The 26,067-nt window shown below is 51.9% G+C and overlaps 1 protein-coding gene across 1 annotated transcript in view; it reads right to left on the bottom strand.

Annotated features, from left to right (window-relative positions):
* The window catches only part of FRMPD1 (FERM and PDZ domain containing 1), a 66,252-nt gene extending 42,478 nt beyond the window's left edge, over nt 1-23,774 (bottom strand). The window contains exon 1 of the mRNA XM_074953557.1: nt 23,731-23,774. The gene's annotated coding sequence lies outside the window, so the exon portion shown is untranslated. The remainder of the gene's footprint in view (nt 1-23,730) is intronic.
* Nucleotides 23,775-26,067: the final 2,293 nt, after the last annotated feature.

Here is a 26,067-nt window from a genome sequence, read left to right as displayed (position 1 = left end):
AAAGTAGGTTTTCAGATTTGGGCCCCACTTACCACAGCACAACCCCATCACACTGGTGTAACTGGGAGCAGAATTTACTCCGTTGCATCGAATTTTATAGCCCAGCACATCACCAAGGAACCGTGGCTCTCCCAGGAGCCAAATACTCAAGAGGGGCTTAAACTCCGTGAAGAGGACGGACCCTGACCTCTCGTGGTGTGTCTGTGTCATTACACAGGCCTCAGGCTGGGTGGCTACACAGAGCCAATGTAAGAAGTGACAGATGTCTCATGGGAAACCCTGAGACTTCATTCTCTTTCGAAGCAATGCTGCTGCTGAATCAGATAGCAGGGCTTGAGCAATGCCAGCCAGAGAGCTGTATAAAACAATGCCAGGTATCTGCAGGCCAGAGGCACTTCCTGGAGAGAAGCCCTATTGCCCTCAACCTCCAAAATGGTGGTGCAGAAGTGGAGAATGCTAGGATGCCCGCCAGGGTGGAACGTCTTTATCAGCCTCCGGCTGGCAGGTCTCTGATAGGTTTGAAGTGCTCCGACCCCTTCTGGCTATTGGCAATGAGGAGCATCCTATCCCAGTCTCTGGCTGCTGGTGGGGATCAGGAAAATGTTCAATATTCTACCTACTCCAGCCTCTTGGTTGCTGTGATGGCGAAAGAGGTTTCAAATACTCCACCACTAGCACAAGCAGCTCCTTCGATGGGGGAGTCTCCCACACCTCAGCTTTGAGTCCTTTTTCTCCTCCCCACTGAATAGCGTCAGCGTGTGCCTCCACCGCAAGTTGAGAAAGCTATGGGCAGCTGCAAAGGCACTGGTGCTTTCTGCAGACTCAGACACAACGCTGCACAGCTGAATATTCACAACTGGAACTGGTCCAAAATTTTTCGGATCGAACATTTTTCCCCTCAAAGGGTTAAAGGAACATGTTGATATCAACATTTTGTTTGATGTTTTGGTAATATCAAAACATTTTGTATCCATTCTGACTTCTTCTGAACATTTGATTTGCTGGAGCAAAAAAACAAAACAAAATCAACATGTCCCAGTTGGGAAAATACATTTTGAAATGTCAGAATTTCCGACCGGATGGAAATTGTGTTTCAGCCAGCTTTGTGCACAACCACAAGGGCTAGATGCAGTTTTTAAAAGAGCTTGGATTCTGCACCAGTCTTTGCTTGCCAGTGGCAAGTGAGGGAGTGGAATTTCCAAACCCTGGCTTACAGTGTATTTTCTACTGCATGATGGAATTCTCTGATTCATTTTCGATATTCCTGAGAACTAGAAAATAGAACTGCTCTCTTTTGAGAAAAGGAGTACTTGTGGCACCTTAGAGACTAACCAATTTATTTGAGCATAAGCTTTCATGGGCTACAGCTCACTTCATCGGATGCATTCAGTGGAAAATACAGTGGGGAGATTTTATGTACACAGAGAACATGAAACAATGGGTGTTACCATACAGACTGTAACAAGAGTGATCAGGTAAGGTGAGCTATTACCAGCAGGAGAGCGGGGGCGGGGGGGGGGGAAGAGGAGAAACCAAGTTAGTTCCTGGGTTAGTGTTTTTTGTTGTGCAGTGTGTGGTTGCTGGTGAGTATTTGCTTCAGGTTGGGGGGCTGTCTGTAAGCAAGGACTGGCCTGTCTCCCAAGATCTGTGAGAGTGATGGCTCGTCCTTCAGGATAGGTTGTAGATCCTTGATGATGCGTTGGAGAGGTTTTAGTTGGGGGCTGAAGGTGATGGCTAGTGGTATTCTGTTACTTTCTTTGTTGGGCCTGTCCTGCAGTAGGTAACTTCTGGGTACTCTTCTGGCTCCGTCAATCTGTTTCTTCACTTCAAGTGGGTATTGTAGTTGTAAGAATGCTTGATAGAGATCTTGTAGGTGTTTGTCTCTGTCTGAGGGGTTGGAGCAAATACGGTTGTATTGTAGAGCTTGACTGTAGACAATGGATCATGTGGTGTGGTCTGGATGAAAGCTGGGAGGCATGTAGGTAGGAATAGCGGTCAGTAGGTTTCCAGTATAGGGTGGTGTTTATGTGACCATCGTTTATTAGCACTGTAGTGTCCAGGAAGTGGATGCGAAATGTGAAATAGTTATGGGTGAGGACAAAGTCACAAAGTTCAGCCACCAGGTTTGCTGTGACATTATCGGGGATAGTGTTCTTGACGGCTTGTAGTCCATCTTTGTGTGTAATGTTGGTGTAGAGGGCTTCTACATCCATAGTGGCCAGGATGGTGTTTTCAGGAAGATCACCGATGGATTGTAGTTTCCTCAGGAAGTCGGTGGTGTCTCTAAGATAGCTGGGAGTGCTGGTAGCGTAGGGCCTGAGGAGGGAGTCTACATAGCCAGACAATCCTGCTGTCAGGGTGCCAACAAACAAACTACAAGAACAAATCTGCACAGACACACCCCTAAAACCCAGACCAGGGGTATTCTATCTGCTACCCAAGATCCATAAACCTGGAAATCCTGGACGCCCCTTCATCTCAGGCATTGGCACCCTGACAGCAGGATTGTCTGGATCTACAACCTATCCTGAAGGACAACCCATCACTCTCACAGATCTTGGGAGACAGGCCAGTCCTTGCTTACAGAAAGCCCCCCAGCCTGAAACAAATACTCACCAGCCACCACACAACAAACACACTAACCCAGGAACCTATCCTTGCAACAAAGCCCGTTGCCAACTGTGTCCACATATCTATTCAGGGGACACCATCATAGGGCCTAATAACATCAGCCACACTATCAGAGGCTTGTTCACCTGCGCATCTACCAATGTGATATATGCCATCATGTGCCAGCAATGCCCCTCTGCCCTGTACATTGGCCAAACAGGACAGTCTCTATGTAAAAGAATAAATGGACACAAAATCAGACATCAAGAATTATAACATTCAAAAACCAGTCAGAGAACACTTCAATCTCTCTGGTCACTCGATTACAGACCTAAAAGTGGCAATTCTTCAACAAAAACACTTCAGAAACAGACTCCAATGAGAGACTGCTGAATTGGAATTAATTTGCAAACTGGATACAATTAACTTAGGCTTGAATAAAGACTGGGAGTGGATGGGTCATTACACAAAGTAAAACTATATCCCCATGTTTATTCCCCCCCACCCCGTTCCTCACGTGTTCTTGTTAACTGCTGGAAATGGCCCACCTTGATCATCACTACAAAAGGTTTCCCCCCTCCTGCTGGTAATAGCTCACCTTACCTGATCACTCTCGTTACAGTGTGTATGGTAACACCCGTTGTTTCATGTTCTCTGTGTATATAAAATCTCCCCACTGTATTTTCCACTACCTGCATCCGATGAAGTGAGCTGTAGCCCACGAAAGCTTATGCTCAAATAAATGTGTTAGTCTCTAACGTGCCACAAGTCCTCCTTTTTGTTTTGTGCATACAGACTAACACAGCTGCTACTCTGAAAACTCTCTTTTGAGAGTTTGTCACATGTCTTTGATCTGTGTTTGTACAGTGCTCCCACAATGGGGTCCTGCTCCACAACTGGGGCTCCTCTGCAATAGGATATACAAATATTAAGTATTTAAATAAGTCCAAGTTAATTGCAGGCTTCCTGTTGCTCCTATAGACTCCAGGCATTAAAATATATGCACACGCCTAGCTTAATGCACATGGGTAAAGTAAAGTAAAGTACGTGTGTGTTTGCAGGCTCAGCGCCACAGATTTTTGTAGCTAATTACTTGAAATGACATGCGGAGACAGAATGACGCCCGACACTCCAGCAACGTATCTTCTGGAGAATGGGAGGAAGGAATGAAATACAGGAGGGTTCTGGGAGATGCTGTGCAGCTTGTGACTCTGAAGATTCCTTAGTCACATCTAGCTTGTGTCAGATGGAACTGCAGGGTGAGATTTTGTCGTCATGTATGGCTGCAGTGAAGTGAGATTCTTTCCACGTGCGCAGGAGACAAGGGTTTTGAACAAGTCTGGGGAGTATTTTGGGCTGTGTTTTATTTAAAGTCAGCAGTTGCTTCTCGATTAGGACTCTATCTGGCCCATTGTTACAGGATCAAGCCAATAGTCGCTAAAGGAGGGAGATGGCCTAGTGGATAGAGCTCGACTGCCACTCCAGAGAGCTGGCCTCCGATCCTGGCTCTGCAACTGGCCTCCAGTAAGTCAATTCCATGTGCCTCAGTTTCCCCATCAGTAAAATGGGGATAATGACACCAACCTCCTTCGTGAGGCATTTTGACAGGTGCTGAGGAAAGGTGCTAGCATAGACGTAGGATTATTAGAAGTGTCTGAAGCTGAATGAATACAAACTTTCCATTCCCTTTTAGGAGTCCTTGGAGTTGGATTTATTTTCTAGCACTGAGATGTTCAAAGCTGACTAGGGGATTTGGACATACACCAGGGAATTGTGTCTACATCCCATAATGAGCTGTCAGACCACCACCTAGAATTCCAAGCTCTCTTTCCCCACAGCAGAATTTGTTCACACCCAAGGCAACTTTGAATTTTTCCATTTCCATCCTGTAAGCTTCATGTTCTTTACTTTAGTTTACAGACGCTCTTGAAGCTATTCAGCTTCCTGCGTTCTCTTGGAGAGAGTGCTGAGGGGCTGGTCCAGTTCTCGCTGGAGTCAACGGGCTTTTTGCCATTGACTTCAATGGAAAGAGGAGCCAGCTCCAAGTTTGTCCTCCTCATTCTTCAGAGGTAGTGGGGTCTAGTGGATAGAGCACTGGCCTGGGACTCGGGAAACCTGGATTCTACTCCTCACTCTGCCACTGGCCTGCTGGGTGACCTTGGGCAAGCCATGTCCTGTGCCTCAGTTTCCCCCATCTGTATAATGGGGATAATGATACTGGCCTCCTTCGTAAAGCACTTTGAGAGCTACTGCTGTAAAGTGCTATAGGAGAGCGAGGGATTGTTAGGATGTTGTTTTTGAAGGACTAGCCTGCTCCGATACCTTCTAATGGGATATCGTCCAGCATAACTTCCTCGGCATATAAAGTAATAGCTGTTAATTTCTGCCCCTGCCTACCCAGGACTCCTTGTCTGCGCACAAGGGGTAGCGTCCAAATGCCTCGTGTTTAGCCACAGCCTGAAATCCGGCTTAGCTGAAGCCTAAACTGTGGTTTCCTGGTCCCCAAAAGAATGTCACAGGCCCATGTGGTCAACTGATATTGGGCTGTTTTCCTTCTGCTGTTATTACTGCCACTTCCTACTGTGCTCTCCCTGCCTTCCTATAAATAACAAACCCTTGACAAATAATTAAAAACAATTTAAACCCCCCCCCCCCCGCAACCTTGTTACAGGGTGGGAGTGGGGGAGGGGGCCTTAGGAACCTTTCAAGAGCAGCAGTATAATTAACATAGTCACTCCTTGGGGGTTCTCATTCTATTACCTGGATTACGTTTGTTCAGCGAAGTGAACGAAGAACTGGGACCATGGCAGCTTTTTGGTAATTTCTGAATTGTTAAAATTAGCACAAAATTAACCCCCTCTTTACCCAGATTCACCTTCCTGGAAACGAGAACTGCAGCAGTTTAATAGCTGGCTCGTGTTAGATCCCAGATTATAGGGAAAACTTTTAGATTTAAGAGGCAAAAAGCCCCCGTGGCGTATAACGGACAGTCGGGGACTCTATTAACAAAATAAAGGTTAACAGAGTTATTGATTGCACCCCGTATCCGCAGCTGCTGGCCAGAAAACTGAACCAAGCTCCTACAGGGTGTGGAGTCACCTGTCATGGGAGCAACCCCAGAGCAGAGGTTGTGCAATACCTTGAGAATCACCACACTTCAATGGAAATTTTCCACACACGGAAACGTCATCACAGCAACCTCATCTTCAAAGCAAGCATCATACTGGAGATGGGCTCATGCAAACATGAGACCAGTTTTTAATCTGCCTTTCCGGGGCTTTCATACATGATCATCAATCTCCGACCTAACAGCAGTGAGCGGAAGTTCAGGGTGCACGTTGTGACTTGTCTCTCTCGTTCAGTAATTAGCAGTAACGTTTTAACGTACACAATGTGGTGCAAGTTTCACGGCAGGGGACCTGTGTGCCGTGGCATAAATCAAATCCTATTATGTGTGTTCTCTCCTGCTGGGTGGGCTTGAGGTATAGAAGGCAAGGTGTATAGAGTTATAGACGGCACCGTGACTTTCAGCAAACCGTCTTCTTCTGGATTGTTCTATCCCCACACGCAGTGACCTGTGTAGAACCTGGGACAGATGCTACAGGGACCTGCTCTGCCTCACATGGTCCAAATGAAGCTCAGGAACCTGAGGGGGACCATAACTGCTGCAGCCTCTGCTGTCTCGTCCGATAGCAAGATGCCACAAGAATCACAGCAGCTCTCCCCACGCTTGCTACAGAAACAGCACGAGAGGAGGACTCTTCTCCTCAGTCCCCTCGCTCTCGCAGGGGCGAAAGATCAGGGTTGTCAAACAATTCTGCCGCATCTTAGAGCTAGCCCCCTCGACTGGGACCCCCACAGATCCCTCAATGAAAGTGCAGACTGAAGAGACTGATGAAACCACCCCTGCTCTGAAACCTTCCATGCCAGGGCTGCTAATTGGCCATCTCTGGCGTAAATGCTTGTGGTTATTTTCCTCCATCACTATGGATATTGCACACCGTGGCCATTATTTTCCCATGACATGATTAAATGCGTTGGCATCTGAAAACAAGACGGCAGAGAGAATGCACAGCAAGCAATTGTAGCCTCGTCTGCTTCGGTCTCGTCGCAGCTGCTACCCCAGGGCTTTCGATACAGGAGACGCATTTTCATGGAAGAAAGGATGGTTCGGTAGTTGGGGCACCAGCCGGAGATCTGGGTTCAAGTTCTTGTTTTGCCACAGACCTGTGACCTTGGGCAAGTCATTTAACCTCTCTGCACCTCAGTTTCCCACTGTAAAAGGGACCCTGCCCCTATTCCAGGGTGTGGGAAGGATAAATGCACTATAGATTGTGAGGCACTCAGATACTACCATAATGGGACCATATATGTACACAGAGGATAGATTTTTAAGGCCAGAAGGGATCATTATGACAGGCTAATCTGATCTTCTGCTCAACATGGGCCAGGGAATTGCACAAATACAAAAGCTGTTCCAACATGACTACGAATATGGTATTTCATTGCCTCTCCCAAAGCAGAGCTCTCAGATCTTCTCAGTATTTCTCTGGGCTGCTATGAGCCACCAGAGTGTATCCCTGGAGGGAAAAATCCCCAAATCAAAACGCTGCATTAAGTGCATGCTGCTGCAGAGAACTGCCTGTTATTAATGGATATTGATCTGCAGTCTCCATCCTCCCAAGAGGCAGAGTAACCGCTACTTGTTTTCTTGCCTTCAGAGCAGAAGGCTTTAGGCTCAGATCCTGCCAGGTTACACATGTGAGTAACTGTACTCACGTTGAGTAATCCCCTAGGGTTAAGTGGGGCCGCTCACATGTTGGCAGGACAGAGCCGCTTCTCTTTTAACACAGGGGTCCCTGTGACGGCCTCAGAAGACTCTGCATTACTGGTGAAGGGTTACAAGCATCACCCCGAGTGACCACTCTGTCCTTTGGTTAGAAGAACCATGCAAACAACTAAGGAGTGGCGGCACTGTACAGAGCTCTTCAGGTGGCAGCAGGACGTTCGTTCCTCTCCGTTTGCCACAATACATCCTCAGAGGCCGGGCAAGTCCGGTAAGAAAAGCAGCCCAACGGAAGTGTCCGCAAGCTCTGAAGACCCAGCCTTGCAGTGACAGGGCTGGGGGGAGGAGGTACGTTGACAGACAAGCCAGTATTAGTCGTGCCCGCTCCCATCTCTGGGATTTAAACTGAACAACAATCTCGCATCCCTTAACTGCCAGGAACAGACCATCAAGGGTTCCTCGCTCCCAGAGCCCTGCTGTAAATACTTAGCAACATTTCCTCCAGCGCTCTGCTCCTCGGGTCAGGAACCAGGCCCTCCTCCACGCGAGTACAGCACCAGGCACACCACGCACGGGTAGCCACGCTGAGATTCGCCACAGCCTGCTCCGATCCCGCTGAGCAGAGCGAGGTGGGGAAGTAGTGCCGTGGGTTCATCCTTTCGACTTCAAACGCTTGAGGTTGGGCTCAGAGTTGATCCAGGTCTCAGTCTAGTCCTGAGGAAACATTTATCCATGTCAAAACCATCCCACAGAGATAGCCGGCGCTTTGGATTCACGAGGGCGATGCAGAGGACACCACGGGACCACGCAGCGTGCTGGGTTCTAGGTAATGCAAACAGGACCGCGCTATGTGGCACGCACAGCGGACCTCGGCGTGGCCTCTCAGCCCCTTCGTCGCATGCTCAGGGAAGAGGCTCCTGGAATTCATGGGGCTGTCTCGCAGATGCTGCTCGTGCCTGTGCTTCAGGAGACTTAGCCCTTCAAGCTGTAAGGGCTCAGATGTAGCCTCAGGAGGGCTGGGTGCCACGCGGGGCCTTGACGATCAAGGCTGCCCATAAACAGAAGAGTCAAAGGTTCCATCTCAGCCCTTTGCACCAGGGGAGGGAAGCATGGCCCGTGATGCTTGCCTCTCCAGGCACGTTCCCCTGGCAGCGGGCAGCCATGCGTTGTGAGCCTGACCACTGGAAGGGAAAAGCCTCCACTTTTCATGTGACAGGGTCCCAGCGTCTGCAGCCCAAAATCAGGACTTTGAAACAAGCGGCCAAAAGCTGCACTTGGGGGTGTGCACGCGCGCAGGGCTCATCCGGGCACAGAAACACTCAACTTCCCCCCACTCTCCACAGGCGTAGATAGCTCAGAACTAGGCATCAGTCACGGAGATGTCCACTCCCACCTCCAGCACCCACGTGTAACATGTTCAAACGAGCACCCTCCCGCTGCCCCTCACACTGGGGAGGAGGCTCCCCATAGCCATTAGAACCTCAGAACAGCCAGACTTATGGTCCATCCAGCCCAGTGTCCCATCTTCCGGCACTGGCCAATGCCGGATGGCCCAGAGGGAGTGAACAGAATAGGCAATCAGTGAGTGATCTATTTTCTGTCATCCAGTCCCAGCTTCTGGCAGTCAGAGGTTTAGGGACCCCACAGAGCACAGGGTAGTATCTCTGACCACTTTGGCCAATAGCCATCGATGGACCCACCCTCCATGAACTTATCTAGCGATTTTTTTAACCCTGGTATGCTTTTGGCCTTCACAACATCTCCTGGCAAGGAGTTCCACAGGTTGACTGTACGTTGTGGGAAGTACTTCCTTTTGTTTGTTTTAAACCTGCTGCCTATACAAGTTCTGCCACCCACAGAGTCACCTTACTAGTCTCCTTTGCCATGATGCCTACAGAATAGGGTTAGGCCACAGGTGTGCTGAGACCACTGCCCGCCATGCGGACCAGAATGGTCTCATTGTTTCTTGTGGTCCCTCATCTATCTGTATCTACCTGTTGCCTCTTGTCTGATGCAGAGATAGCCAGCTCTGTGGGGCCAGGACTGTCTGTCTGTACAGCACCTAGCCCAGTGGGGTCCTGCTCTGTGTCTGGGCTCTTAGGTGCTAATACACATAATAATTAGAATTTCAGTTTTGGCAACAGTGCCAGAAACTCCCGTCACTGAGACCTAGCGCATTAAGAATCCTGGGATCTCTGGCTGTGAAGGCCACTTCCGAGAAGGAGCGAAAGCACTCCCTTGTCGGAAAAGAGATCTTTTCATTGCATCCCACTCGCTCTTCCCCGTGACACCACAGAGCCATTAAACCCAGGGCATCAAAGCAAAAAGACGTAAACAAATCCAGACCTGCTTGGGTCCCAACTGCTGCACCCTGCTTAAAAGCTTCCCACGCTCTCTCGAGACACCACACTGTGATGATGACTGTCTGATGGCCTGTGACGAACCACATCGGGCCTGGGGCGGGTGGGCCTCTCAGCGCTGTTAGAGCTGCGACAACCCATCTGGCGGTGGCCGTGCCAGTCACCAGAGAGACGCAGCTTATCACTTGGAAACAGTCGTAAGGCGGCCAGGGTGGGAGCAGCAGCAGGCAGATTCCTGCAGCATCCGCTTGGGCTTTCAGCTGGCAACCCTGGGAAAGCCAACAGCTCGCACCGAGCGCCTTTGTTGTCACCTGGCTGTCTCTGGGGATAGGAGCACATGTACACAGAGAGCAGACAAAGAGTTTCGGTTTGCCTCCCTGGCTGCCCCAAACCCCCACCTGCTGATGGACAGCTCCCTCCTTGCCGGCCAGGAGCAAAAGGAAGAACCAGTGAGGGTGTGTCTATATGAACAGTTGGTGCATGGCAGGAGAGTGTACTGTAGATGTACGGCCTGGCTTGCCACGCACTAACTGTCCATGTGGACCCTGCCAGCATGCACTATAAATTTCCTAGTGCCCACTGGCCTACTTCTGTTTCACAGCCAGCTAGATCAAAGCACACGAGGGAATTGGTAGCACTCGGCAGCAGGGTCCACACGGCCAGTTAGTGCTGGGTAGATTCACATGCCAGCTTGCCACGAATGACCTGTTCATGTAGACGTGCCCTGGCACTCACCATTGAGGATCCCAGAGAACAAAGCATGAGGCAGCTAGGCAGACACAGCAACACCTGGGATGTTTAAATCCAAGGCTGTCTGTCACCTACAATCATGAGGTTACACTGGGGTCCCCAGGCCAATGACACCCGTCCTTTCTGATGAGTTGCACCAATTTAACCTATCAATGGAAGGCGCTTCTCTGCCCCCATCGCTGCAGTGTTGTGAGGCCTCACGCTCTTTACTGTATTTCTCCTTGCAGCACCCTGGGGGCAGGACATGGCTGGTATCCCCACTGGACAGCTGGGACCTGAGGCACAGAGAGGCCAAGTGACTTGCCCAAGGTAACACAGGGAGCCTGTGGCGGAGCAGAGACTTGAACCCAGGTCTCCTGAGCCCTATGCTAGTGCCCTGACCACTAGTCCATCCTGCCTCCTACTTGCACGCACTTCAGAACACTTTCCACCGCTCCACTAGACGGACTAAAGCCCTCAGCTGTGCCAGCCAGTGCCCCAGCATCTCACTTCCTGGGAGCGGATTCACAACGGACCCTGCCTGTCTTGCAGTTCCAGGCAAGAGCAGACGTGGCTCACGGGCAGTGGCCAGCGGCGGCAGGCTAAGGCACGGCAACACGGCTCACTGACCACTGGTTACAATTTCAAACCATCCCCTTTGTGCTCTCTCTTGTGCTGGGGAGGAGGCTCCATAATCATCTGTAAAACTACCCCCTCTCGTCCTCCTTCAAACCCCTCCTTCGCTGGGACAGCTACCAAAAGCTTGGCAATGGTTTGGCTGCCGGTGTGCAGAGAGCACTGCCCATCAGCCCGACCGGTGTTGTCTCATAGGATGCTCGTGCTCCCCCATCCGTCTGCAACCACCCGTTGCCTCTTCTCTTCTGCTTCGATTGGCAGCTCTTTAGGGCAGGGCCAATCCTTTTGTTCTGTGGCTGTGCAGCGCCTGGCACAGCGGGGTCCTGGCCCACGTAGGTCTTATGATCACACAAATTGTAAACAACGACAACAGACGAGAAACCCAGCCCTCACGAGAGTCCACCCTGGGGTCGTCTTTGAAAAGATCAGATCAAGTTTCTTTCACAGTTACTCTGCCCACAGTCCCCCGCTGAGGGCAGAGCCGTTAACCCCGAGCTCAGGGCCAAGGGGCCAGCAGCTGCTGCAGTCTTGGAAGGCTGGAGCAGCTGGGATGAAGGGTCCCTCCTGAGTTCCAGCAGCTGGGCAGGGTGATGAGGCCACCAGCCAGCACGCTGCCCAAGGGAGACTAATGGAGTGGGGAGGATTAAGGGGATGGGGCAGGTGTTGTCACTTGTGCGGCTCAAGGTATAGAAACTCAGCCCTCTGCCCAGGGGCATGTTGAGCCTGCAATGCCCCCAAAAGAGCTGTTGCTAGCTGGGAGCCCATCACCACCTGTCTCCTTCCCCCGCAAAGCTGGCCAAAGGGTGGGAGATGCTGCGACCAGCAGGAGAACCTGCGCTCCCAGAGTGACACCTACCTCTTTGCCCTGCTGCTTAACTCTCCAGCTGGCCGGTCTGCCCCCAAGCAGCCAAGAGTCACAGAGTGTCTCCTACACAGCCAGCTGCAGCCTGGGGAAGGGGACTGGTACATGCAGGCAGGAAAATCCCCTCTCTCTGTGCCTTCTGCCCTTGTTAAGTGAAAGCCTGCCTGGCCCAGCGAAACGTAGGGAGATTTTCAATAATATGACTGATGTGTCTGAGTATAGCTTGATATACCTCCAAAGCTGGAGCCCATGTCTGCAATTCACTGACACCGGGGTGGGAACCAGCCTGCAGAAAAGAGATCTTCCGGACTATGTTATGGACCGCCCCGGCAGCCTGCCATTCTCTGACTGACACCACCCATTGCTCAGAGACATCGTGGGCTAACGGATAAAGCTAGGCCAGCCCTTCCCAATGGCCTTCCTTACTGACTTCACCCTGCGGGGGACTCTTCTGTTCTCCATTGGCCAGGAGGGACTAAGGAAGCAGGATGAGGATGGCTCAGAAAACTCAGTGATCCTGTAGCCTGGGCTGTAGCAAGCGTTGCAGCCCTAGCGGCAGCCCTGGGCTCACGCTTTACCGAGCCATCTTCGGCGTAGCTGAGCTTTAGAAGGTCGGCTCCATGTTGCCAGCCTCCTGGGGGAGGAGTCGTTCGGCTATGGGCCTTTCCGCGAAGGTGCTGTAAGAGCACTTCAGGCACTGCCCAGGGGATGGCATGAACCTGGCACAGTTCCTGCTAACCCACTCTGACTGCCACCAGAATGGAGACAGCCTGTGCTCGGATATGTAACCTTATCAACCCCTTACACCACTGTCTGGGTTAAGTGCCAGGCTGACACAGGCATGCCTTTAATTCTTCCGAGGAGGAAACCTAACTTAGGAGACTTCACACTTCCCACGTGACACAGCCAGTACCCTGGGTTTACAGCTATGTGAGTGAAAGGATTAAATGGTGTCCGTGAATGTGCTCGTATGAGAAACGCTTCCGCTCCAGCATCTATCTGTAGCAGGCTGGGGCAAAATGTGAGCTAGTTGGTTCAGGAAATACAACCCTTTGTTGTTCTGCACTGGGAACCCAGCGTTCCCATCAATCCTAGCCACAAACGGCTGAGGTCTCTCATCATTAATTGTATGCAGGTCCCAGCTGAGATCGGGGCCCGTTACACTAAGCCTGGTACATGGTAAGGGAGACACCCTGGCTCCAGACAACTTGCAGTCTAATAGACAAGGGCTGGGAGAAAGGAATGATTACCCTCGTGTTGCAGCTGGGAAATGGAGACTGAGTGCCTTGCCCCAGTCATACAGGGGGTCTGTGGCAGACGCAAGAATGGAACTCAACTCCTGAGCCCAACCCAAGTGCTCTCACCACAAGACCCCCTTCCTCCCATAGCATCTTAGTTCAGAGCTGGCGATTTCCCTACGCGTTACCAAATGAGTGTAACGCGGCCTGAAGCAGCACCGCGCTCTGTCCCCACTGGGGGCTTGCCCACGTGTAGAGATTTCTGACCATGCAACAGCCCTGGAGCTAAGATAGCTGGCTCCTTTTAGCTCAGCTGGTAAAGTCTCTTGGTTTTACATCTAGATCTCCGGGGTTCAGTCCCCACTGCTTGACAACTCATCCTAGGGGTGTTACATGAGGAATGAGAAGAGTCTGCAGAACAAATATACAAAACAGTAAGGAAAACAGACTGCCAAAGCCAGATGCTGGTCAGAGAGGGAGCGACATTACGTTGAAGATCAGGAGCTATTTGAACTATGCCTGCATTGTTAATGTTTTTACATTTCAGAAGATTATAAACCAACACATACAAGAGCGGGAGTTTAAAAATATATCCCATCCTCCCCCGCCTCCCCTCATCACAGCAAATCTCACTCCAATACCAAATATGATTTGGGGGGGGTGGGGGGTGCAAATTGTAATAAGATCTTATTTTTTCCAGAGCTTTGAGAAGAAGCTAAAAGTCATGGGACAAGAGTCTGACCTCAGTTCCACCCGAATAAATCCAGAATCGCTCCCATTGACTTCAGCGGAGTTGCACCGTGTTTTCACTGGCATCACTGGGATCAGAGGCCAGCCTGGCAAGCTGAAACAGAAATTACTTCCTGAGGAAAAGGTGTCTGGTGCTCATTTGATCAGGCGTCGTACAGAGAAGGAACAGCTCTTTCCACCTTCTTTTTCTCTCCACTCATTACAAAAAAAACAAATCTGTCTCTTGAACTCCATTGACCAAGGTGAAGAAATTGGAATAAAATCCAGTCCCCATGTGAAAATCAGAAACGGCTTCTACCTTCCACTCTATCAGTCTCTTACCTTCTACAGGTGCACCGATTCTCACCCCACAAGAAAAACAACCCCTGGAACACAGGGCATAGCATTTCCAAATCTCCCTAATAGGATTAGAGTCTATTTAGCATAGTTTAACCTCTGTGTTATTACGTCAGGCACTTATCTGATCACTGCTGATGGCCTTGTTTCAATCACTTTGGTACCAGAGGACAAGCCTTTTGGAAAGAAAGGAAGCCACAGCTGTGATATCCTGTATTTCAAACTGGCTAATCATCACCGGTCCTCCAGCCCACGTCATTTAATTGAGAAGCCAAGCAGCTGAGGATGAAAAGCTTCTGCTCATTAGGTCACAGGGACAAGAAAGCTGCGAATTGCAGAGCAGGGGGTTATGAAGCTGTTAGCCTAATTGTGAGACTAGTTAATGTAGTCTCCTTATGGCTGTCAAAACCAACAGCCTGAAATCCAAACACACTCCTGTTTATTAAGGCCATCTGTTAAGGAGGCCATGGCAGATCTATGAAACGTCTGCACAGAAACTCACTGCACACACAAACACACCCCTGTCCTGAGCCACCGCTCAAAGACAGCAGCCTTTGAAAAACAGCAGCTGCTGGGTGTTGAACAGTTGTGGCATTTGTACGTGAATTGCCGTTCCCGTAGATCCTGTTAGACCGCATACCCTTCAAAGGGCACGCGGAACTCTCTGGGGCAAGGAGAGAGACCCACACTTGCTGATTTGTGCACCTGCCAAGACAACTGTAACCTCATTGTTGTCCCCTGGGACTATGGGAGTGGTCTAAGTGCACAGGTGCTGATTCTGGAGGGAGCCCAAATGCACGAGCGCTGATAACGGGCGGGGAAGAGCAGGGACACAATCCCTCTCCCCCACTGTTTATAATATGGTTGTGCCATTCACTGAATCTACAAACCAAAGCATCAGAAGGGAACTGTTAAGAGGAATCTCACTACAGACCCCTACCACGATGAGCACGTGGATGAAGGGCAGCTGGCAAAAGCTGAGCCCAGGCCAGGCTGCGGGAAATGCCACGTAGAACTCAGCTCTCCCATAACATCCCCAAGTGCCAACGGCAACTGGCCTCAGGTCACTAAGTGGCTCCACACCGTGGGGACCTCACCACTGCTACTGGATACCCAGCTGTGGCGAGGTCCCAATGGCAGCAGGAGCAGCAGCCACTTCAATCCCTGGCCAGCAGCCTATGCACCCTCCCATCAGACACAGACTTGGCCACAGCGAGCCACACTGGTTATGTCCCGGCTTGATTACTGCAGCTCGTATGTTGGAAAGAAGCCTCGTGCCCTGGGAAGCTTCGCCTAGTAGAAAGTGGCCACCTATTCAAGCAACCAAAGCCTCCATGAGCCCACCACCGGGTGCTCCCTGTGCCGGCCCCCCACTGAACACAGCCCAGTTATATAGTCAGTCCATTTTATTTTGGCTTTGCAACTAGTGCCAATTTAGCACCCTGGTTGGGATCCTCACCATGGTCCTAGTGACTTCAATGGCGCTACATCAGTTCACACCAGCTGAAGATCTGGCTCCGTATCGTTAACCCACTGACTGCACTGTATTCTAAGAGGATCTAGCTCTCTGGGCACCTTGGAAGGTTACCCAGCCACGCCCATTCTGGGCAGCACTGTTCATCCGCACTAGCCGCAAGGAGCGGGCGAGCGTCTGGATCACAGCCCAGTGCAGAAACAATGTCCTTGTTTTCAGCACAAGACAAACCAGAGGGAGTTTTGCCCCTGGGAGCTGGTCAGGTTGCGTGCTCCGGCGCTCCATAAGTCTTCCACTTCCATCTCCAACAGATACCCGGAACCAATACAGACGCCAACTTTAAACTCATGCTCCAACACCAGACCTGCACTGTGATCTCCTCTGCTTTTTCAGTATCCATTATATCAACAGATCAACACACCTGACTGTCACACGTTCTGCACGCGGGGGAAGTTATTCTGCCTTAATGCTGCTGTGATCACTTGTCAGGTTTTGGGTTAGAGTGCAGGGCTGATAAAGTTGTTCTTCTTGCTGAATTAATTCATCTTTCACCAGCTCACCTTGAACAACTCAAACCCTACTCACAGTTCACATTCCATGTCTTGGGTTTTGCCATTTCAGGAGATGTTTACAGAATAAAGGTTTAAAACACCTATGAAACTGAAAAGGTTAGAGTCACCCTTCGCTGTTTTATTGTCAATTATTAGGAGTAGCAGTATTGCAGCAGCGCCTCCGAGCCCCAGCCACAGATCTGGGCGTTATTGTGCTAGGCGCTGTACAAACAGTAAACAAAAAGACAGTCTCCTGCTGAGTCCAGCCCTTCCTTCACTCTCCAGCCGCCCCACTCACAAGGGCAGGAACTTCCTGTAGCCCTTTCTCTATACAATAAAGGATAATGCTTTCTCCACCAGCTACGGGCTGGGCGGAGACCCTGCTGCGCAGCATCAGAAGGGGGAGTGCTGAACAGACTTGGGGTTCAGAAGCCTGTAGCATCAAACAATGATGCTTTAATCAAAGGACAAGAGCAGGGTTTGACGTACACTAAATAGAACTGGTCAGAAAACAGGGTCGTTTCCCATACCCTGGAAAATATTGTTTTTTCTGACTTCTGCAAAAAATTGAAATCCAAAATATTATGGCTGATCATTGAAATATTTTGATTTGGAAATGCTGTTGCAGTGTCTCACGGGAGCTGTATTCTGGGTGATTCATGCTGCTATTCTCCTCTATGGACATCTCCCACGATGCACCATGGTTTCCCCTCTTGACCTGGGGAAGTGGTGCATCATGGCAGTGGCATGGCCAGAGTGCATCATGGGGGATGAAGTCCAGCTGGGGAGCCAGACCAATAGCTGAGAATGGGAACATGGGGCACCCAAACTACAATTCACATGGGACACTGCAGCAGCATAGCCAAATCCAGATATTTTGGTTTCTAGCTGAAATCCAAAAGCTTTTCGGGGTGTGGGGGGGATGACCCCCTCCCCCCATCACAATTTTCTGTGGAAAGCAGCCATGTTACATGAAAACTTTAATTTAATTGAAAGCCCAATTTCCATAAATCCAGTTCTGATGGAAAATTTTCAGCTGGACTGAATGCTAAATCTCTCCAATTAAAGGGGTTTTGAATCATTTGAGCAAGCATAAGGGGGATGCGAAAGAGATGGCTCTAGTGTCCAGTTCTGCAGCCCTTACTCAGGCAAAACTCCAAGTCCCTCATTTTGCTGAGTAAGGATTACAGGATTGGTGCCTAGGCCTAGCAGAGACAACGCTGTGCATATAGATTACAGTGCATGTGTAACTACAGTAAAGAGATTCCAGAATCTTCAGGCCATCCTCGCCTCCGGGCACAGTCGTTTAAGGACTGATACAGGTTTTATTTTTACAAGTCCACCCCGGCGCTCTGACAGGCAAGCTGAGATCTTTCCACCTCATGCTTCTCCACCATGAACCCAGGCGGAAGGGTGGCCTCAGAGGCACCGGTGTAACCTGTCTAGCCTTGGATGGATTTGCACGTGTCACCGGCAACAGGAATTGAAGGCAATGGGGCTGCACAGGTGTAGCAGGAGGCCTAGCCTGCCATGCAGAACCTCTCCCACGCTGAAGGGGAGGTCCCAGCTTCGCTTTCAGCGCTCACGGCCAATTTGTGGGGCTGCCAGCTAGAAAGACACCTTTTTAACTTGCAAACCCAGGAAATCCAATAGGGCAATTCATGACCATTTATAGCGAACCCCACCACGCCATTTAGGTAAGGGCATTTATAGGGCAGCACCACACTTCATACTCACATTTACTTGGAGACCCCCCCTGAATTCACTGTGCATGAAAAGCTAGACTGCTACAGATCCCTGCCCAGAACGGTCACACACTTGCAGACAGTGAAACATGTACATGTTACTATGGTGGGCTGTCCCCAAATACCGAATTACTGAGCGTGAACTGGCTGGAAGCTGGAGTCCAAGGTCAAACTGGAAATGAGGCACAGACTTATTTATTTTTTTAAAGAACAGGGAGGGTAAGTAACAGGGCCCTACCAAATTCATGGCCATGAAAAACATGTCATGGACCATGAAATCTGGTCTTCTCCCATGAAATCTGGTCTTTTGTGTGCTTTTACCCTATACTAAACCAATTTCATGGAAGAGACCAGAGTTTCTCATATTCAGCGTCCTGACCCAAAAGGGAGTTGCAGGGGGTCACAAGGTTATGTTAGGGAGGATTGTGGTATTGGCACCCTTACTTCTGTGCTGCCTTCAGAGCTGGGCGGCCGGAGAGCAGCAGCTGCTGACTAAAGGCCCAGCTCTTGCTTCTTACATCCTTACTTCTGTGCTGCGGCTGGCGGGGGCTCTGCCTTCAGAGCTGGGCTCCCGGCCAGCAGCCACCACTCTTCCGCTGCCCAGCTCTGAAGGCTGCCAGCAGCAGTGCAGAAGTAAGGGTAGCAGTACTGCAAACCCCCCTACAATAACCTTGTGACCCCTCCCACAACTCCTTTTTGGGTTAGGACCCCTACAATTACAACATGGTGACATTTCAGATTTAAATAGCTGAAATCATGAAATTTACTATTTTTAAAACCCTATGACCATGAAATTGACCAAAATGGACTGTGAATTTGATAGGGCCCTAGTAATTAATTAATTAACCATTGGAACAACCCACAGACTCACCTAGGGATGTGATGGATTCTCCAGCACTCGGTACCTTTCAATCAAGACTGGTCATCTGGGCTTTTTGCAGGAAACTACTAGGTGAAATTCTCTGTTCTAATGCAAGAGGTCAGAAGACTCATGTCTGGCCTTAAAAGTCTACAGAACTAGAAGTGGAAATGTGAAAAGCACAGTATAAACCCAGAAAAAAAGTCCTTACAACTGATGGGATTGAAGAGAAATTGACAGCATTTGAAAAGTGCATCTCTTTCTCATAGTCTCAGTGAAATTAAATTAAACTGAATTAGCCTATTCCAGTCCAAGTCTGTCTGCAGGTACCTCCTAGCCTTTGCTCTGCTTTTCATATGTCTGACCCATCCCATCAGACCTTTCACTCTGACACAACAGAGTCAAGACTTGAGGTATTTAATGACTAAAGTAGTTTTACAATACAAGGCTAGGGACACAGTGTGCTAAGAATTCTGGAACCAAGTAATCACTTCAGCAAAAGCCACATCCTAGGCTAGCTAATATATTTAGACCCCAAAGAGAACACGAGAAGGGGTGACTTGAGAATAGCTGCACTCAGGGCCCATTACAGACAAAATGTAGAAAATTATAAACAAAATGGTCAAGGTGGGGGGGAGGAGAGGGGAATCAATAAGTTTCCTTCTAAATAGCTTTCACTTCTAAAAATATCCCAGTGCGCAAATGTGATGGAAACCTGTATTCCTGCAACAATATCTGTCTGGACAAGAACAGTGAGTGTACAGTACAGAGCATTCTGGAGTTTTCCCCCTTCCTAACTCACCTTTCCTTAATAACCGTCCTTGCTGAGACATGCTAGCAATCTTCCCTGGCTGCAGTTGGTTCTCTCCCTCATGCCTCCCTTGCATAACACAGCAATGCCAGGCAGCACCTGCTCAGTACAGGGTCTATCAGCAGCATTTCCAGGCCACTTTCCATTTGTGCAGCACAAATGGATGCTATGCAAAGCCCCACTCATTTCTACCGCCCTTTGTGTGCTGGTAGAGGCCCTGATCCTGCATGCACTTTCACACATGAGTAGCTTTACTCGCATGAGTAGTCCCATTCAGTTGCAGAGGATGAGTCAATTTGCTCACATGCATGAGGGTGTACAGGATTGGGGGCATACATTGTAACAGGTTCCACCAGGCCTCTGAAAGATTTTGATCTTTTGCTGGGATTTCACTGAGTGGGAAAATTATGCCTGTTGTAATTTCTCACCACACAAACTCTTGTCAAATGTAATTGCTTGTCAACAAGAAAAGCAAACATGGCAAGGAAAATTAAACACACCTGAAAAGCATTGCCATTGCAGTTCCACGTGGAGCCATTTCCCGGACAGCCTCCTGGCTCCTCTGGAGCTTTTAAAATGTCACCCTCTTTTCAGCATTACGGTGTGTCATTTTCTAGCCCTGCATTTACACTCCTCTTGCTAGAAGATTGCTTAGTAAGAATTCCAGCAGATAGTTGGCTAGAATCCCTGGGGTGCAAAATCCTGGACAAATTCAACAGTACGCAACTTGGAACCATTACCTAGACCCCGACTCGCCAGAGGCTGAAACATGCAGGACGGGACGTCCCTACCAGCCAGCTCCAGGTGAGAAGTTCAGCTTCCCCCAGCTGTGGTGGCTCCTGCTCACGGGCACCTTTCTCTGATAAGGTGTAAATTGTTTTTACATGTTGAGAATAATTAGGCACGGGAACAATGTACCAAGGGCCAACGTGGATTCTCCACCACTGACCATTTTAAAATCAAGGCTGGAAGTTTTTCTAACAGACCTGCTGTGGGAATGATTGTGGGGCAGTTCCCTGGCCTGCATTCTACAGGTGCTCAGACTAGATGATCGCCCAGGTTCCAAGGCCAGAAGGGACCAGTGAATAACAGCCTCTGGCTGACAGTTTGTGACTGTGCAATCTGACCTTTCCCCACCAGCCCAAACGTCCTGTGGCTGCTAGAAGGTCTTCTGCCTTCTTTCACCCCCGACCAGACCCTCCTAGCTTGTGTGAGAATGGACACATCCTCTCCTCTTCTCCCAGCCTCCTTGCTGCTGGGACACTGGGTGTGGAGACATCCGTTCTTAGCTTGAGTCTTCCCCACACACCGACAAATCCCTCCATTGTCTGCCTCTGCTCATCACTTTACCACAGGATCCTGGTCAGTTTCAGTACCGCCAGGGGTGCTAAGTGCAGGGGTTAATCTGCTCCGAGTCAGGTCAGTTTCACAGTGGGGCTGCTGGCTTGGGAAAGGGAACGTGGAGTAGGCATTAGTCCCCGTTTGGGTACAGCCACCACTGATGTCAATGAGGACGTTATGTAAGTGAAGACTGCAGCATCAGGACCCCTCTCGTTTTGGCACAGAAGCCTTTTCACAGGATTGGAACCTGCTGCCAGGGAAGGGGCAGAGCCGGGGAGGGAGAGAACCTCTTGCCGAGGCATTGCCCTTCTGCTAACCCCAGAAGGATGCCCTGCCTTAGGTAGCACTGACTGACCCTGCTGCTGCAGCCACTCGCTGCAATGGAATGGCTCACGCGCACCAAGTTACGCACATGCCAGGTCACCCACAGAGGATGCGACTAGGAAGCTCTGGCTCCTCACCTCAAGCTGCAGCAGCTCGTGCTTTTAGCTCTGGAAATCCCCAATTCAATCCCCAGGCTGAAGCCACAAGCACAGCTATCACAGGATCAGGCCCTCCGTCAGCAATAGCCTGAGAGCTTTCCTTCTCCGTGCAGTGAGCCCCCATCCCCAACAAGGGAGTCATGGACCAGTGGCCGTCAGGAACTGCCTCTCATGATTCCCCCAAGACCCCTGCCCATTCTGTGTGCATGGGAAGGGAGATGCAAACCCTGCTACTCAAGGGGAACCTCCGGGAGGTTTTTATTGCCATCACAAACTGAACAGATGCCACCATCCCCATTATAGAGCTCTGTGTCCTTGCTAACCATTGCGACTCAAGTACTATAAACCTTATTCATGACCATTCCTGCAGACCTCACCTTCCCGCTTCACCTTCTTTAACCCGCAGGGAGTCTCAGGCCTGGAGCCAACAACCATCCCAGCTGAGGTGGCCTAATCTAGCAATCTTCAGTCCAGAGCACACATCATCCAAATGCCAACAGTCACTCCAACCCCCATGTACAAGAACTTGCGGAGATTTTTCTCCATCTCCTATTTTCCCTTTAAATCATGTAAGTCCCTCTCCTGGAGTTCGTTGGTCTCTTGTAGGCTTTTCCCTAGGCAGGGCTCAGTGTGGCCCATTGACATCAGAGAGAAATCATGCCAGAAGCCATCTAACTCAAAGCACTTCACTGAAAAGAAAGCTTCTCACATTCAAGGTCAATAACATTTCACTCAGACACAGCAGAAGGAGGCTGCTGTGTAGCCAGGGGCTATTTTTGGATGAGACATGAGGATGGGACATCAGATCAAAACCCAAATATCTGGGAATGTTGGACTCTTGTTAGACAGTTGGATCTTACTGCAAAATCTCAGTCTTTACCCTTTCACTGTTTGTGGGGCTCAGAGAGGTTAAGGCCAGAAGGCCCCACCGGATCATCCAGCCACCAACACCATCCAGCACCTGCACACTAAACCCAACAAACAAAATTAGACCAAAGTCATACAGCCCCACGGATACTAGACTATTATGTGCCACAAACAGAGACTAGGAGGGTCTGAGGTGCACCAGTGCCCAAGGCCCTGCCACGGCAGAGAAATTAGGTGAGATATACTGAGATAATCCCAGCAAGTGGCCCGCACCCCATGCTTTAGAGGAAGGTGAAAAAAACCCAATCTAACCCCGGAGAAAATTTCTGCCCGACCCCATATATGGCGATCAGTTAGACCCTGGAAAACCAGCCAAGCACCTGAGAGAGAGAGAATGTTTGGTGCCCCCTCAGAGCCCTGTCCCGCCCTGTCCAGTGTCCCATCTCCAGCCACGATGCTTCAGAGGAAGGACACAGACCCCCTGCCCTCAAGCCCCAGAATACACTGAGAGCAAAAAAAGTTCCTGCAGGTGCCTATCTGAAGCCCTAAAGCATGAGATTTTCAGAACATAAGACACAAACTAGCAGAGGGCCCCAAAGCTGCCAAGCCCTGCCCGCACCATCATAAGCAACCCCGTCATACATCCCATTCATAAATGCATCCAGCTTTCTCTGACCCAAAGCTCACTAATATCGGGGGTGGAGGGGTGGGGTGGGGTGGGGGGAAGGAATTCTTTCCCCTGACTTACAGAAGCTTGGTGTAGCAGGATTAGCAAAGCAATTTGCTAGATGTTTTTCAAGAAGCGTTAGCAGGTTTTGCTCAGAATTGACTGAAGCGACTCCAAAATGCCTTCCATAGCCAGAAATAATCACTTTGGAAACTCTAAATACATAGATAAGCCACCATTTATCCACTGGAACGCTGAATACAACCAGCTCCCTCACTGAAATCAGCCTCCTGCATGTCAGGAGTGGTTGTTTGCCAAGATGCTGAACCAGACGAGGTCAATACATGAGGAGATCATTGTAATAAGCAGGAGGGAGGGATCTACAGCGAAATAGGGTCTGAACAGAAACTGGGTAGGAGTGAACTCTAGAAGTTTCACAAGATGCAAGAGCCGAACAAGCAACATGGACACCACTATGCAAGCAATTGTTCTCCACTCTTGTCCAAATTATGGGTCCTCTGATTTCAATGGGAGTTAGGCACACAAATACCTTTGAGGCTCTGGGCCCCTCAGGATTGGGCCCTGCGTACTGTCTGCACAGTGATTACACACACCCTGCTACTTACACACAGACCTCTTCAGAGGGGAAATAACTTTTTTTCAGCAGCTCTCTCTCACATTGGCATGAGTCTGATACCAGGAGGCTAGTGGAGACGCTGCTCTACCGGAAGCGAGTCCATTTAGAAAGATTTATACATCCCATTGCAGTCCTGCTGAACGCTGGCAAAAGAGGGTATGGATTATTGGATTGTCCCGGAGCCAGAAGAGGGCTGCTCTGTAGAGGGCGAGACATGCATCTTATTCTTTATCATCCTGTGCCGAAGCGCACAGCCAGAAATGATGCTGCCACCAAGTTCCTGAGGGGGGTAAAAGACCCCCTTGGGGAATAGGGCGAGAGCCACATGGTCACCTCCAGGAGTTGCCCCCGGCCCCTTTCTCTGAGGGCAGAAGCGGGCCCCGAGGAGGGGAGTTAAGGATCAGGCCGAAAGGCAGGGCGACAGCTAACAACGCGGTCTGTTTGCTCTAGTCACCCAGCGGAGTCTGGAGGAGGGAAAACCAACCCCGGGGGGCGACCGTGTCACGATTCACCCACTGCCCCACCGAGAGGCCGGCGGACCGGCCAGCCCACCCCGGCATTTCCCTTGGGGCGTCTCCCCCCCGGCGGCGCTCCCGGGCGGCGACCCCCTGGGGCTGGCTGCTGGCGGGGCGGAGGACAAGGACCGCGCCGGACACCCGGAGCCGCCTGCCGAAGGGAAGCGCGGGAGAGGGGATCGCCCCCCAGCGCGTGTGGCGCAGCTCGCCCCGGCTGATCCAAGCCCCCGGGACAGCCGGGCTCCCCGGCCCCGAGCCGGCATCCCCTGCCCGCGCAGGGCGCGCCTTACCCGGGGGGCCGGCAGCGCGGCGGCGGCGGCGACGAGCGGAGCCTGCGGGCGGTGGCGGCGGGGCAGGTGCAGCCTGTGCCCCGGGCAGGCGGAGCTCGGCCCGGGGGCGGGGCTCCCAGCGGGCCCCGCCCAGTCTGGCACAGCCCCCCCGGCCCCACCCCGCTCCCTCCCGTCTGGAGAACCCCCCCCGCCCCGGGACAGCCCCCCAGCCTGGCACAGCCCCCCCCAGCCCCACCCCGCTCCCTCCTGCCTGGAGAACCCCCCCACTCCGCTCCCCCGCCCCGGGACAACCCCTCAGCCTGGTACAGCCCCCCCTCACCCCGGCCCCTCCCGCCTGGAGAACCCCCCCAACCCTGCTCCGGGACAGCCCCCCAGCCTGGTACAGCCCCCCCAGCCCCCCCCACTCCCTCCCGCCTGGAGAACCCCCCCCGGGACAGCCCCCCAGCCTGGTACAGCCCCCCCAGCCCCACCCCACTCCCTCCCGCCTGGAGAACCCCCTCCGGGACAGCCCTCCAGCCTGGTACAGCCCACCCCGGCGCCACCCTGTTCCCTCCCGTCTGGAGAACCCCCCACTCCGCTCCCCCGCCCCGGGATAGCCCCCCAGCTTGGTACAGCCCTTCGGCCCCGACCCCCCAGCCTGGCACAGCCCCCCCCCCACCGCACCCCGTTCCCTCCTGCCTGGAGACCCCCCCCAACCCCGCTCCCCCGCCCCGGGACAGCTCCCCAGCCTGGTACAGCCCCCCCCGGCCGCACCCCATTCCCTCCCACATGGAGAACCCCCCAGCCCTGCTCCGGGACAGCCCCCCAGCCTGGTACAGCTCCCCCGGCCCCACCCCGCTCCTCCTGCCTGGAGACCCCCCCAACCCCGCTCCCCCGCCCCAGGACAGCCCCCCAGCCTGGTACAGACCCCCCCGGCCGCACCCCGTTCCCTCCCACCTGGAGAACCCCCCATCCTGCTCCCCCACCTCGGGACAGCCCCCCAGCCTGGTACAGCCCCTCGGCCCCAACCCCCCCAGTCTGGTACAGCTCCCCCCCCGGCTGCACCCTGTTCCCTCAAGCCTGGAGAACTCCCCAACCCTGCTCCCCTGCCCCGGGATAGCCCCCCACAGCCTGGTACAGCCCCTCCCTTCGGCTGCACCCCATTCCCTCCCGCCTGGAGCCCCCCCAACCCCGCTGCCCTGCCCCGGGAAAGCCCCCCCCAGCCTGGTACAGCCCCTTGGCCCCGACCCCCCAGCCTGGGATTGGGACACCCCCCCAGGGCAGCCTCCCAACCCGGGTCCCCCCCCCACCCTAGCCTGGGAGTGGGACAGCGCCCCCCCAGGGCAGCCTCCCAACCCGGGTGTCATCCCTCCCCCAGCTTGGGAGTGGGACAGCCCCCTAGGGCAGCCTCCCAACCCGGGTGTCCCCCCATCCTGGGAGTGGGACAGCCCCCCAGGGCAGCCTCCCAACCCGGGTCCTCCCCCCAGCCTGGGGAGGTCTCCCCAACCTCCCTGGGGCACATCCCCGGCCGGTCCCAAACCT

Source organism: Natator depressus, chromosome 5, assembly GCF_965152275.1.
Source record: "Natator depressus isolate rNatDep1 chromosome 5, rNatDep2.hap1, whole genome shotgun sequence".
Lineage (NCBI taxonomy): Eukaryota > Metazoa > Chordata > Testudines > Cheloniidae > Natator > Natator depressus.
Note: the sequence above shows the minus strand (reverse complement) of the source record. Positions and strands in the feature narration are given on the sequence as shown.